The sequence below is a fragment of the Hoplias malabaricus genome, chromosome 4 (assembly GCF_029633855.1).
Source record: "Hoplias malabaricus isolate fHopMal1 chromosome 4, fHopMal1.hap1, whole genome shotgun sequence".
In the NCBI taxonomy this organism is placed as follows: Eukaryota; Metazoa; Chordata; class Actinopteri; order Characiformes; family Erythrinidae; genus Hoplias; species Hoplias malabaricus.
In genome coordinates this window covers 40,860,590-40,873,919 of record NC_089803.1, presented here as the reverse complement: position 1 = coordinate 40,873,919, position 13,330 = coordinate 40,860,590, and the positions used below count along the sequence as shown (strand labels likewise).

Sequence of the window (13,330 nt, the reverse complement as noted above, 5' to 3'; positions counted from 1 at the left end):
GATTACTGTCCAGCCCTAAGGTGTAAACAAAAAGAAGAATACAGAGATGAGAACACACAACGTAAGCAAAGTATCCACATGACAATAACAGAATCTAAGAGAAAATGGCCAATAAAACAAAGGCCAACAAAGACAGAGACAACAGGGAACATCTATGAGCTCTGTCATATTGCTCACAGGTGCGGGGTGTACTAAAAGGATGCTTCACTACACCCATTTTCAGGCATGTCAGCATACAAGCCTCTGTACAAATGAACCCAATAAAGAACAATACCAACACCACAGTTCCTTTTTGTCAGTTATGTACGTCCAGTCAGACCACCTCCACGAAGATCTATTTAACCAGTAGATACACTCTGCCTGCAGTGAGCTCTCAAGCTAGCAAGTGAAGTTGCCCGTAGCCGTAGCAGTCTGTGAGGAAATAGATATAACAGAGGATATATAGCTGATTAAAAGAACAAGTGCAATGCATTCTGATGCCTTCTCTACATGCACTGTGGTATAATAAAAAAGTAATATCATGTTCAATTATGAACCATTCCAACTCCTCCACAAGTGTTGCATTAAAAATACGAAACTCAAGTTACTGCATTTGTACACTGCAAGTGCATGTACACATTTGCAAAAAGCTGTATTTTGCCTATCAACACTGAGAACACTGGGGAGGAAAAATAAAAACCTTAAACTTGGAAAGCTTTCCCAAAAATTGCTGCCTTCACTGTCCATTAATAAAAAAAGAAAAAAGTCTAATAATACTTCTTGGGCCTGAAGTTAGACATGACTTGGTGTCGCTTTCATGAAAGCTATTGGCTGACACCAGCAAATCCAGACCCCCTTCAGGTCACAGTGAGCTTGAATAAAAACTTCTTTTTCAGTCTGCTACAAATGTCAGGAGCCACCTTACTGTGCAAGGCGATGCTCATTAACATTTCAACTCAGCAGAATAGCTCCTAAAGGCTGCCCATGGGTGTGAAGCTCCTCGAAGTGAAAAAAATAACAGAAAGAAAGAAATCTGGAGGAGTTATTTCTCAAGTGTGTGGAAAAAAAATTGAATAGGAACCTATAGAATAATGCAGTCAAGCTCCAGCAAAGTGATTCTCATAAATATCAATGAGTTCCCACAGTGCACAGAGCTTTATACACGAGTCAAAAGAGTACTGATATGTGTGGGCTGATATGACACACACACACAAGATTTCACTATGACTTTGTTAGAAATGAAGAGTAGTTTTACTCACTTTAAATAACATCCTACATTAAATGCAGAAGTAGAAGGGTCTTGTATAAGAACAAGACGTTTTCTAAAATTATGCCAAACAAAACAACTCAACTGAAACTCTTTTAAAAAGCTATAGCAAGCATGGGAATAAACTCACGCAAGCAGATAAACTAACTTTATTCCACCTCCATACTGACCCTGTAATTCCTAAGATCACAACACACAAGCCAGAGCATGTTTTGTGATAAGAGCATCTTATGTATGAGTTTTCAGAAAGCATCAACAAACCCAGCTGCATCTTTTTTAAGATCAATGACCTACACATCTTTCACAGCTTTAAGCTGCATATCTAGACTCTTCTAATGTCCTTTCTTTTGCGCTATTATTGAGCAGTGGAACTGTGCTGTCTGGACTGATGAAGCACCATTCAGTATCTGTGTGATGAGCTAGAGTGGTGTTTGTGATCCACAGTTTATAATGCAAAATCAGAACCTGACCACACCTATGCTCCCGTGGCTGATTGCCATCAAATTCTCACAGACATGTTCCAGCATCCAGTCTAAAACCTGCACATAAGAATAGAAGCTCTCATTGCCAAGGAGGGGTCACATACAGATTCAGAACAAACATTGGACAAACAGGTGTCCCCATCTTTGGCCATACAGTGGACTAAAAGGCTGGTTATATTTTTCAGTTTTCAATTTAATGTTTGAGCAACTCATGGTGGCAGGCCTTTGTGCACAGTGTGCCCAGTTTTTAAAACCAGGCAGAAATTTGCCTGAGGGTTTCAAGAAGGTTTGCTGTCAAGAGGCTTCACTAAGCAAATACAGCAAACACAATGGCGAGGCAGAAGCATGAGACACAAACGCGCTAAAAGAATGTTTACCATCAGAAAAACATTGTTTAAACTCCGGGGAACAGATGCAACTATGCAAGAAAACACAGTGTAAATATGCCATGATGCAACATGCATGCTCAATCCTTGTTCGTGTTTGGAGGTTTCTTAAACAGAAAAATGTGGACTTCAGTGGACTTTTCAAATCCAAACTCCAATCACTTGGTTGTGACACCGCTTGCTCTAAAACTAATAAGTTACATCAATTAAAAGTTATCTTTCACTTGTGGAGTCAAGCAAAGTTGTACCCATGTAAATTGAGCTCAAAAGTTGTTTAAAAAAAAAAAAAAAAAAGATGAAAGGACTGCAACTGCTCATTGAGCTCATGTCAGCTTTCAGGATGCAACATCTGTCGCCTGTTAAACTGGTACTAATGAAGAGCTTTGCAGAGAGCGATCAGAGAGCAGATTTTCTTAACACTCCTAAAGGAGCATGCTTTTGTGTGTGTGTGTGTGTGAGAGAGAGATAGAAAGAGAAAGAGAAAGAGAGCAAGAGAGAGAGAGAGAGAGAGCAAAAGGGAAAATGCTTTGTGAACAAGTACACACTCCTTGGAATACAGAACAGATTTGTTTAGTTTGTGCTGTCAAGAGCGTCACGCTTGATAAATGGCACCTCTATTAATAACAAATGCTTTTCCCTCAATTCAGATTGAGGAAGATGTTTATGCCTTAGATGCACAGGTGAGTAAATGCTTAAAATGTTTCATATCAATACACAGCTGTTCTGCTCGCATTCTGCATGGGAAATGCTATGATGGAGTATTAACAACAGACATATACTGTTGCTTTATGCTTCCTGTTTTGAGTTATAATTCATGTGACTGACGCATGGCAACAACACTGTCAATGATCTAGATGGTGATGACATTTTCTGAAAATACTAGCAACACATCATTCATTATTAGTCAAGTATCTCAGTATATTCAATGACAGGCCTGGGAAGAAACAGTATTCCTCCTCCTCCTCTCATAACCGTCTGCAAAACAACCATACAAAACCGTAAAACCATTTTTAATATTTTACATGTTGTTTGACAAAAATTAAGCTCTCATACTATCACTGTGCTCTTTTGCATCTTCTTTAATGTTAAGGTTTTCTCAACATTTCCAAAAATATAGTGTTGCTATATCAACAACAAAAAATAATACAAACAATAATAAATATTATTACTTCTATAAGATCATCTAGTAATCTTTCCAGGAGCATCACTGAGGTATGGTGTCCAGAAATATTAGCTAATAGACTAATATTGATTGGATATTCTACTATCAGCTAATACACTACTACTTTTTCCTCTGGTGAAGTTGTGAGCCCAATCTAGATGCAGAGATTATAGCCTGTTGATAATTCCCTAAAGATCCATCTAAATATGTCTGTTTTGCAACACAATGAACGGTGTCATGTGTAAGTGTAAAATGCAGACGTTCTTGTGTACACTTCTCCAGAATCTGTACTACATGTCATGCAGCTCCTGCAAAGCTGTGCATCAAGTAAACAGTGATTGGCAATGGCCATGAGAAACACCATTCCACCCGAACAGCACAAACTAGTGTAAAATCATGGAGCATTTTGAGGATCAATTCATTCTGACTAAATGAGCATTAGACTTTCTCCTTCAGTTTAGTTGCTGTCACCCTAGTGCATACATTCAAGTAGGTTAAAGAATGTTGGCTGATTCCTATGTGAATGTCTGAGTATGATGCTATCATGGCAAAAAATGTTTACATGGATCTTCGCAGAAGTACAAACCAGCCTTAATTCTGGTGCAGAGCCAACAAGGCTTAAGTGTGAGCTGCTTACTCAAACAAAGAGAACACAATGAAACCTGCTGTCGTGTGGTGTTTATCTTTATCCTATTGTGTCTGATGTCTGAGTCTTGATTTGTGATGTGACAATGTCCTAAAATGTGCACTGTAACATTTGTGTAAATTTTTTGTATGGATACAACCTACCTGTGGCTGCATTACACAGTGCCCAATCCTCTACAGGCTTTAACACAGCAATTAACCACCTCCCCTCCCTCCCCCCATTTAATTAGTAGGCCATTTTTATGTATTTTGTTTTAACTGATGTTAATGTTGTATCTGGTGTTATAATGTTAAGCTACTGAAATTGTAAATTTTATTAGAATTTTTAGGGGGAAATATGGTACAGGTGCTACACGGAAATTCCCCTTTGTCTGAGGTGGGGAATGACAGAAAAAGTTTGAGAACCACTGGTTTAGCCCGTGTTTGGTGTCTTCCCTGTTTTAAATAAATACGTACTCGCTTCAGCATTAGCCTCCACCGCCTAGTTCCCTTCAGGTGGCAAACAAGTTCCTTAAACCAGTTGAGTAAACTGGACAACATTTTATAAAAACAATAACCAATTATGAACAAAGACCTTCATTAAATTATGATTAAAAGATACAATACAAATATATATTTATATTTAGAATGTTATAACACATTAGTTCAGTTAAAAAAGACTGCTTAATTCTAGTTTATAAGTTCAAGAGTAACAGCCCATTTGAGACTAATATGCAAATGCTAGATGCAATCATTAAAATGTTCAAGGTAGCAATGAAAACAACTCATTAGAAGAGAACAGCCAGGGACGTCAATTTGTGATGTAAATATGCAATATCAGTCAACCAATTAAGTCATCTAATATAACAGAACGTGAACATGCAACCATCATTATTTCAATGTTTCAAATTACAATTTACCTTCATTATTGGAGCAAATAATATGGTGTGAGTAATGCTATTTTAATCCATTTAAATTCTTCTAATGGTTTCACATCTACAAAACAATGTAATCTTAGCTTGTGGATTACCTTGTGATTATCCCAGAAGAAAAATAGACATCATTCTCTGTGGGTGATTATGCACATAAATAATTGAAAATGCTAATGTTTTCCTCCTTCTTGCACAAACCAATAAACATTGTCAGTGTTACACCAGCTGTAATTAGTGATAAACTGCCTTCATCTGTTCAATAAAGAAGGAGAACACAGAAATGGAGGAGAGGGGAGGAGAGGGGATGTGAAGGAAAAGAAACAAGGAATTTGGAGTGAAAAGTAAAGAAAATATTAACCTGAGATGGAAAAAATGAAGGTGATGTAGGAAAAAGAGGACAAATGTATAGAGTGGAATAAAGAATAGAGGAGGAGAATATCAGGCTTCAGTATAGTTTTTCGCTGCAGCAGGCTAAGGACTATTTCATCCTGAAAACTCAATTCACCTTTTCACAGTCCACTCCATTAAGGAGGCATGAATAATAAAAACAAGAAAATGCTGCCATGACAGACTCATATGCTGAAAGCTAACTCTGACCTGCGTGGGCCAAGCGGTGTAAACAAGTGGACTGTTTGCTTTTGAGAGGCCCTGAACTGATCTATTCTCTGGAGCTAATGAGCAAATGCACGTCAGGAGAGATCTGCAGCTCTGCTTGGTGTAATTAAACACTGCTGCACAGTAGAAAGTGTACAGTGCAAAATATGAGAAATGGTAACATTCTGCCATGTTCGCAGGGTATTATTTTATCAAAATAAGTTTTTATTTTTATTATTAATGTTTTACTGGCTGTGTAAAGTGCATGCATTTAGCGAATACTACATAATAAAGATAAATGTCATCATATGTTCAAATGTTTGTAGACACTCCTTCTGATCAGTTGAATTCAGCCTTTCACGTGTAGCGTAAAAGTCAATGTAGATTTGCAAGTGTCATCTCGTACTCCACAGTAACTTTACCTTTTCAAAAAATTTAATCTCGACATAAAAATGAATTTAACTTATTTATGGCTTTATGACATGGTATGTAGATTTTTTTCTAGATGTATTCTTCTTTTCTATTCTTTCTATTCTATTCTTGTATAATCTCCAAAGGAAAAACATGAAATGGACTCGCTGGACAAGCATTCTCTGGAATGATGTTCCACCATCCTAAACTTCTGAGATGAGCTAGAGCTGCAGATCTCTTCTGGGATGAGTTTCCTTATTTGTTATCTAAAACAGGGATGTACAATATGAACAAAAATTCATACCTTGATAGTTATGCTAAATATCTCAGTATCAATATGAATATGATTATCGATTCACACTTGTTTCAATGTCACAGTTAAATAAAGCATTTAGCCAAGTATTCTATTAAAAAAAATATTTGGAAAAAGAAGGTAAATGTAGTCACACAACATACATAGATGTAGTTTACAACAAGCAGGCTATATTAAAATAAATATTTTTATCCCTGTAGATAAGTCTTGAAATTTGAGCATGCCTGTTTGCCCAACAGGTCTACAGGTTTTTTTTTCTGTGTAAGGAACACCTATCGAATACCACCTGGTTTCAGAAAATCATGCCAATTTGTCACAATGAATCCACCTGAAGCGAAAAGCCTCACTGAATGGGAACTAATGGCTAGAATGCACAGATATTTATGTGGCATTTTGCTGAGCTTTGGACGTGTAATTTGTTTGACTTTCCACCAAACAAGTGGACTTCTTTTGTCAGTTGTAGGAGAAAGCACACAGTTTCTACTTCTACTGCATCTTTAATTGAGATCAGATTCTGTTTTAGCACTGGCAGAAGAAACGGGTCACTGACTTATTTCGATTTTGTGTTGCAGTGGACCTGTATCTTCTATCTTTCTCTCTCTTTCAGAAGGGCTAATGAATAGCTGTACTGAAACAATAAATATAATAAGAATATTGTGAGGACCTAAATGCATGGTGATCTCAGACACCAGCCCGGCTTTGAGAGTAGGATTGCTGTCTGCACTGATGTAGCACATCTTAATCTAGGTCTAAGAATGATGACACATCCAATAACCCTTCAATGTCTTCATCTTCATACTTCTCATTCATGAAATCCACAAACTTCATTTTCAATGACTGTGTCAAGTTGGAGAGTTCTTGATTCATCACAAAAGTATAATGTTCAGCAGGGGCAACCCCTCATTTATTGCAAAGGCCTATAGCATGGCTAATGAAATCAAAACCTTTTATTGCATGTACAGAAAACACATACAAAATAAAGCTACAAGTAAAATATTTTATCACATATTGTCACGCCTTCGTCCTGTCAGTCTGTTGTCCCCGCCATGTGCTTTATTTGCACATGGCTCTGTTTTGTTTATGTTCTAGTCTCCGCCTTTGTCCCGCCTCCTCGTCTGTCATCTGTTAACCCGTCCTTCTCGTTATCTGTCTCAGGTGCGTCTCGTCAGTGTCTTGTATTTAAGTCCCCTTCCTACACTTCCTGTTTGTTGGTCATTGTTCTATAGTTCTCATGTTCTCTCGTTCTTTGTCATGTCAGTCGTGTTATCCGGTCTGTCTCTGTAAGTTTCCACGTTGTCGTTTCATTTCCTGTCGTCTCGTTCTTTAGTCTGTCTGTCCCGTTTGCCCTGATTTGCTCCTCGTGTCCCGTTTAACCTGTTTGGCTCCCTGTTTGTTTTCGTTATGTTAAAGTCTCTTTGTTTTGTTATTATTCTTCTTTATTAAATATACTGTGCTTTAGCGAATGCGTCCGCCTCAGTCAGTCCGCTCCGTGATTCCTGACAGAATGACCAACCCCCAGGACGCAGCTAGCGCAGACTATTATCTCAAGGGATGTGCCGTTCGCCGGACTCCATTCCGCACAGGCCCCAAAGATCCTGTGGGGGAGGCTTTGAAAGCGGCCTCGGAATGGAGTCGCCGGCTCCAGCTCCTGCCTGGCGCTGCTCCGGATCCTATAGCGGAGGAGTCGACTCGGGAATCGAGTAGTTGCGCCAGCGGGAGTCGAAAGAGTCGGCGGAAGAACCGTGCTGGAGTTCCCCCCTCGCTGGAGGATTACCCCCTCAGGTCCGGGGAAATTTTTGGGGGGGCGTTAAGGGTAGGGGCTGTTAGCCTCACCTCCGTACCTCTGAGGCCTGAGGCTAACAGGGGCGCACCTCGAGGTGATCTAATGGGTGCGCCTGTGAAACCCCCTAAACCCTTTACAGCTCCAGCGCGAGCCAGGCGAGCAGCACAAACCCCTGTCCTCGAGAGCGCGGCGCGCGCCTCTCCTGTCTTCGTGAGCGCGACGCGCGCCTCTCCTGTCTTCAGGGACGACGTCGCTGCAGGTTCCCCTGCCTCCGAGGACGACGTCGCTGCAGGTTCCCCTGCCTCCGAGGACGACGTCGCTGCAGGTTCCCCTGCCTCCGAGGACGACGTCGCTGCAGGTTCCCCGGCCTCCGAGGACGACGTCGCTGCAGGTTCCCCGGCCTCCGAGGACGACGTCGCTGCAGGTTCCCCGGCCTCCGAGGACGACGTCGCTGCAGGTTCCCCGGCCTCCGAGGACGACGTCGCTGCAGGTTCCCCGGCCTCCGAGGACGACGTCGCTGCAGGTTCCCCGGCCTCCGAGGACGACGTCGCTGCAGGTTCCCCGGCCTCCGAGGACGACGTCGCTGCAGGTTCCCCGGCCTCCGAGGACGACGTCGCTGCAGGTTCCCCGGCCTCCGAGGACGACGTCGCTGCAGGTTCCCCGGCCTCCGAGGACGACGTCGCAGGTTCCCCGGCCTCCGAGGACGACGTCGCAGGTTCCCCTGTCTCAGTGATGGCGGCACCCGCCGCTCCAGTCCCCGTGATGGCGGCACCCGCCGCTCCAGTCCCCGTGATGGCGGCACCCGCCGCTCCAGTCCCCGTGATGGCGGCACCCGCCGCTCCAGTCCCCGTGATGGCGGCACCCGCCGCTTCAGTCCCCGTGATGGCGGCACCCGCCGCTCCTGTGTCCGAGACTACGGCGGCACCCGCCGCTCCTGTGTCCGAGACTACGGCGGCACCCGCCGCTCCTGTGTCCGAGACTACGGCGGCACCCGCCGCTCCTGTGTCCGAGACTACGGCGGCACCCGCCGCTCCTGTGTCCGAGACTACGGCGGCACCCGCCGCTCCTGTGTCCGAGACTGTGGCTACGGCCTCTCCTGTCCCCGTGACTGTGGCTACGGCCTCCCCTGTCCATGTCCGTAGGTCGGCCCGAAGGACTTCAGGGCCGATCCCCAGAACTGTGCCCAGGCTGGTTCCTCAGACTACCCCACAGACATTAGCCAGTCCTGGGCATCCACCTGTTACTTTGGTTCCCTTGTCTGTCCCTGTCCTGGTTCCCGTCTCTGTCCTTGTCCCTGTACCCGTGTCTGCCTTTGTGTCTGTCCCGGTCCCTGTCATGGTGTTTGTGTCTGTCCCCCTGAATGTCTTGGTCCCTGTTCCCCTACCTAGTCCAGTCCAGTTTCCTGTTAGTCCTGTCCAGGCCCCATTTCAACCCTATGTCCCGTCTCCTGTCCAGTCCTTGTTTCAACCCCCTGTCCAGTCTCCAGTCTCGTCTCCTCTCCAGTCACCGTTTCAACCATCGGTCCTGTCTCAAGTCCCGTCTCCTGTCAAGTCCCCTGTTAGTCCTGTTCAGTCCTCGTTTCAACCCTCAGTCTCGTCACATGTCCAGTCCCCTGTTAGTCCTGTTCAGTCCTCGTTTCAACCCTCAGTCTCGTCACATGTCCAGTCCCCGTTTCAACCCTCTGTCTTGTCTCCTGTCCAGTCCCCTGTTAGTCATGTCCAGTCCCCGTTTCAACCCTCTGTCTTGTCTCACGTCCAGTTCCCGTATCCGTCCAATGTCCAGTCACCTGTCTTGTCTCCGGTCCAGTTTCCCTTTCAATCCCCTGTCCAGTCTCCGTATCCGTCTAGTGTCATGTCACCTGTCCTGTCTTCTGTCCAGTCTAACGTTCCTATCCTGTCCCCTGTCTCGTCACCAGTCTCTGCTCCCGTCCAGTCCCAGCACCCAGTCCTGTCATCAGTCCCGTCTCCATTCCAGTCCCCTGTTCTGTCACCTGTTCGTGTCCAGTCTCCGTATCCGTCCCACGTTCAGTCCCCTGTCTTGTCTCCAGTCCAGTCTCCCGTCAATTCTCATGTGTCCACTCCTGTCCTGTCCAGTCCGTTCTCGTCTCTTGTTACCCCCCTTTGTCAGTCTCCTGTCATGTCCCATGTCCCGTCTCGTATATTCGGTCCTGTCGTGTCCCCAGCTCCTGTGTCGGTTCCCGTCCTGTCCTGAGTCCTGTCTCACTTGGTTCCTTGTCTTGTCTTAGTCTGTCTTGTTTTCCGTGCCCTCTCCTGTGCCAGCTCCTGGGGGGTTTAGGAGTACGCGCCCGGGAGTTGCGCGTTCTTGGGGGGGGCATCTGTCACGCCTTCGTCCTGTCAGTCTGTTGTCCCCGCCATGTGCTTTATTTGCACATGGCTCTGTTTTGTTTATGTTCTAGTCTCCGCCTTTGTCCCGCCTCCTCGTCTGTCATCTGTTAACCCGTCCTTCTCGTTATCTGTCTCAGGTGCGTCTCGTCAGTGTCTTGTATTTAAGTCCCCTTCCTACACTTCCTGTTTGTTGGTCATTGTTCTATAGTTCTCATGTTCTCTCGTTCTTTGTCATGTCAGTCGTGTTATCCGGTCTGTCTCTGTAAGTTTCCACGTTGTCGTTTCATTTCCTGTCGTCTCGTTCTTTAGTCTGTCTGTCCCGTTTGCCCTGATTTGCTCCTCGTGTCCCGTTTAACCTGTTTGGCTCCCTGTTTGTTTTCGTTATGTTAAAGTCTCTTTGTTTTGTTATTATTCTTCTTTATTAAATATACTGTGCTTTAGCGAATGCGTCCGCCTCAGTCAGTCCGCTCCGTGATTCCTGACACATATTCGTTTATAAGGAAATACAAATACAGCTCTTTTTGCATATATGCCATTATATTCTGCCCATTTCTAATATCTTTTAGAATTATATTTACAGATTTAAGCAATCTCAGTAGGGACTAAACCATGACATGTAAACCTTGCAGCGTGCTGATTGACCCGCCTTCAGTTAATCTCCACGAAATGCAGACCTCCAACATAAACTTCTCATGTGTAAAATCTCCAATTCATAACAGCGCTCACATTTGTTTTTATCTGACTGACAATGACAGCTCGAAGTCATTAAAACTCTCCTTGAACGTGCAACAAGATCTCTCTCAAGATCTAGGGCATGGCCTTGTTCAGTCCAAAAACAAACAAAAGAAAATCCCCAAGTGAATATACAACAAGTATATAGACCCTAACATTACTGCCGCTGTTGCTGTGATTTTCAAAGCCCATGGTTCCTGTTAGAGACTGGGTTTTGTTCTGTCATCGGCTATATATCACTGGGAGTTGTGGTAGTTAAAACCAGGTAAAAGCATGTCGAGCCGTGCATGCAGTGGAAAAGCACCAAAAGCGAACCAGGGCTTTGGTTACATGACTAAAGAAGCTCACAAGTGCAAAGGCATGGCAGGAAAACATGAGGACAAATAGGAATCAAACTACAAATATAGGGGTAGAAAAACAAAGAAAGCAACAAAAAAAAACAACAACATGAATCAGGAATAAACCATGACACTTGTTTTGCAAAAAATGTAGTCTGAAGGCCACATATAAAGTAGTGAAGATGTATCCATTTATCCCCAGTGAGTTCTTTAATCATGTTGGATGAATTATTTGTTATAACACAGACATGTTGCTTTTCATGTTTTCTCCATGCTGCTGAAACGTCTTTTTAATTCCATGTCTTATTTGTCTAGCATTTGGAGAGTGTGACGCCCTGGGATGGATTGGTGAGTTTCTGCCTTGCGCCCAATGATTTTACGCAGGTTCCGGACTAGGGTTGGGCAGTATAATGATAATACTGTATACCGCGGACGGTAGCTCAAAATGAGGATGGTATTTTTTTTTTTTGTGTGTGGTGTGTCAAATTTCTCTTGTGTCTTTAAAAGTCAACTAAAATGTTCCTCTGCATTTAAGAGAGCCACAGGGAAGGGGCGCTGTGTGAGCTCAATGACTGCTGATGTCACGGCCTGAAAACGGGTGAAAACACAAGCCCAGTAACCCACTGCACTTGTAAGTTTAGAGCTGAGTTTGGGTTAAAAGAGAGGGGAAGAAAACAGTAAACAGACAAAATTCTCAGAAAATCATTCACTCAACATGTTGCTCACAGGTATATGGCTTTATCCTCTAAATATGTGTGTGTTGAGCCTCAGTTTGTGGAAAAATCTGCTGTGGTGCGCTAAACCACAATTGCCTGTTAGTACCAGCTGTGCTTCTAAACGGTGTAGAATCATTTTATTTCACCTGTTTTCAAACTTTACTTGTTCGGCACAAGTTGCTGAAATTTGCTCTCTCTCAGAAACAAGTTTTTATTATCAACACGTGTCTGGGTGTGCACTGTTGGGCTGTGTTTAGCTAAAGTCATTTGACTTTGTTCTCACAGATATAAGGCTCGGCGCAGCCCGACAGAGCACCCCCTCCCCACAGTAATACTGTATACCGTGATAGACGGTATTTTGAGACGGTATGGCAGTATGAAAAATGTGGATACCGCCTGTCCCTATTCTGAACCTACTGTGACACCAATCAGAATGAAGAACTTATGGAAGAAGAATGAATGTCTAGCATACAAACTGTTTTCTGGAAGCACTCTTTCACGACAGTGTATACAGGCAGTATATCTTTAGCAATGTGGAAGCTTCTGCCATCTATAACTTCTCTGTGGCTTCTACAAATGAACTCGTATGGCATTATGCTTCTTATCACATTCAGATTTAATACTTGCTTGGGCTTAACACAAGTTGTCTGAAAAATGTACTGCCTTTAAACATCAAAAATTTGACAAAGCTTTGCATAACATGTAGTTCTCTTCGACACTCTCCTTCCTAAACAGGACGCTGTTTCTCAGCACCAAATCTGCACCTGTCTTTTGTTCTATTTGTTCTCAACAATGTCCAGGAGACATCTCTCAAGCAAGAAGATGTCTGTGATTGGCACGTTTTCACTGCACACACAGCTCATGGCTTGACCTACGATGCTGCAAATGGCTAAAAATGGCTTCCACACCTTCCATCCTTAATACAGAATAAATCGTCCAACATACCTGAGATTTCTAATCTTCATCTGTCTGAATGTCAGCAGATTATCATCACAGAAGGTGTTCCAACATCTAAAGTCTTATAAGATTAGAAGCTGTTACTGATACCAAAGGAGGACAAAAGTTATTAATGCTCTTTATTAAAAAAATACATAGGATGAGAAGGTATCTATATGGCAATGTAGTGTAATAGTAAAGTGTCTATTTATTGAAAGTGTCAGAAGGAAATTACACTTTTTATATCTTTCTGCATCTGCTCATACGTAAAAGGATATAACAAATATCTCTTTATTTAGAGATGAATCATGTATATGCCATCTGTACCAT

At 43.2% G+C, this 13,330-nt stretch overlaps 1 protein-coding gene across 2 annotated transcripts in view; it reads right to left on the bottom strand.

Moving 5' to 3' along the window:
- The window catches only part of nell2b (neural EGFL like 2b), a 78,639-nt gene that overhangs the window by 27,682 nt on the left and 37,627 nt on the right, over positions 1-13,330 (bottom strand). The window lies entirely within an intron of this gene.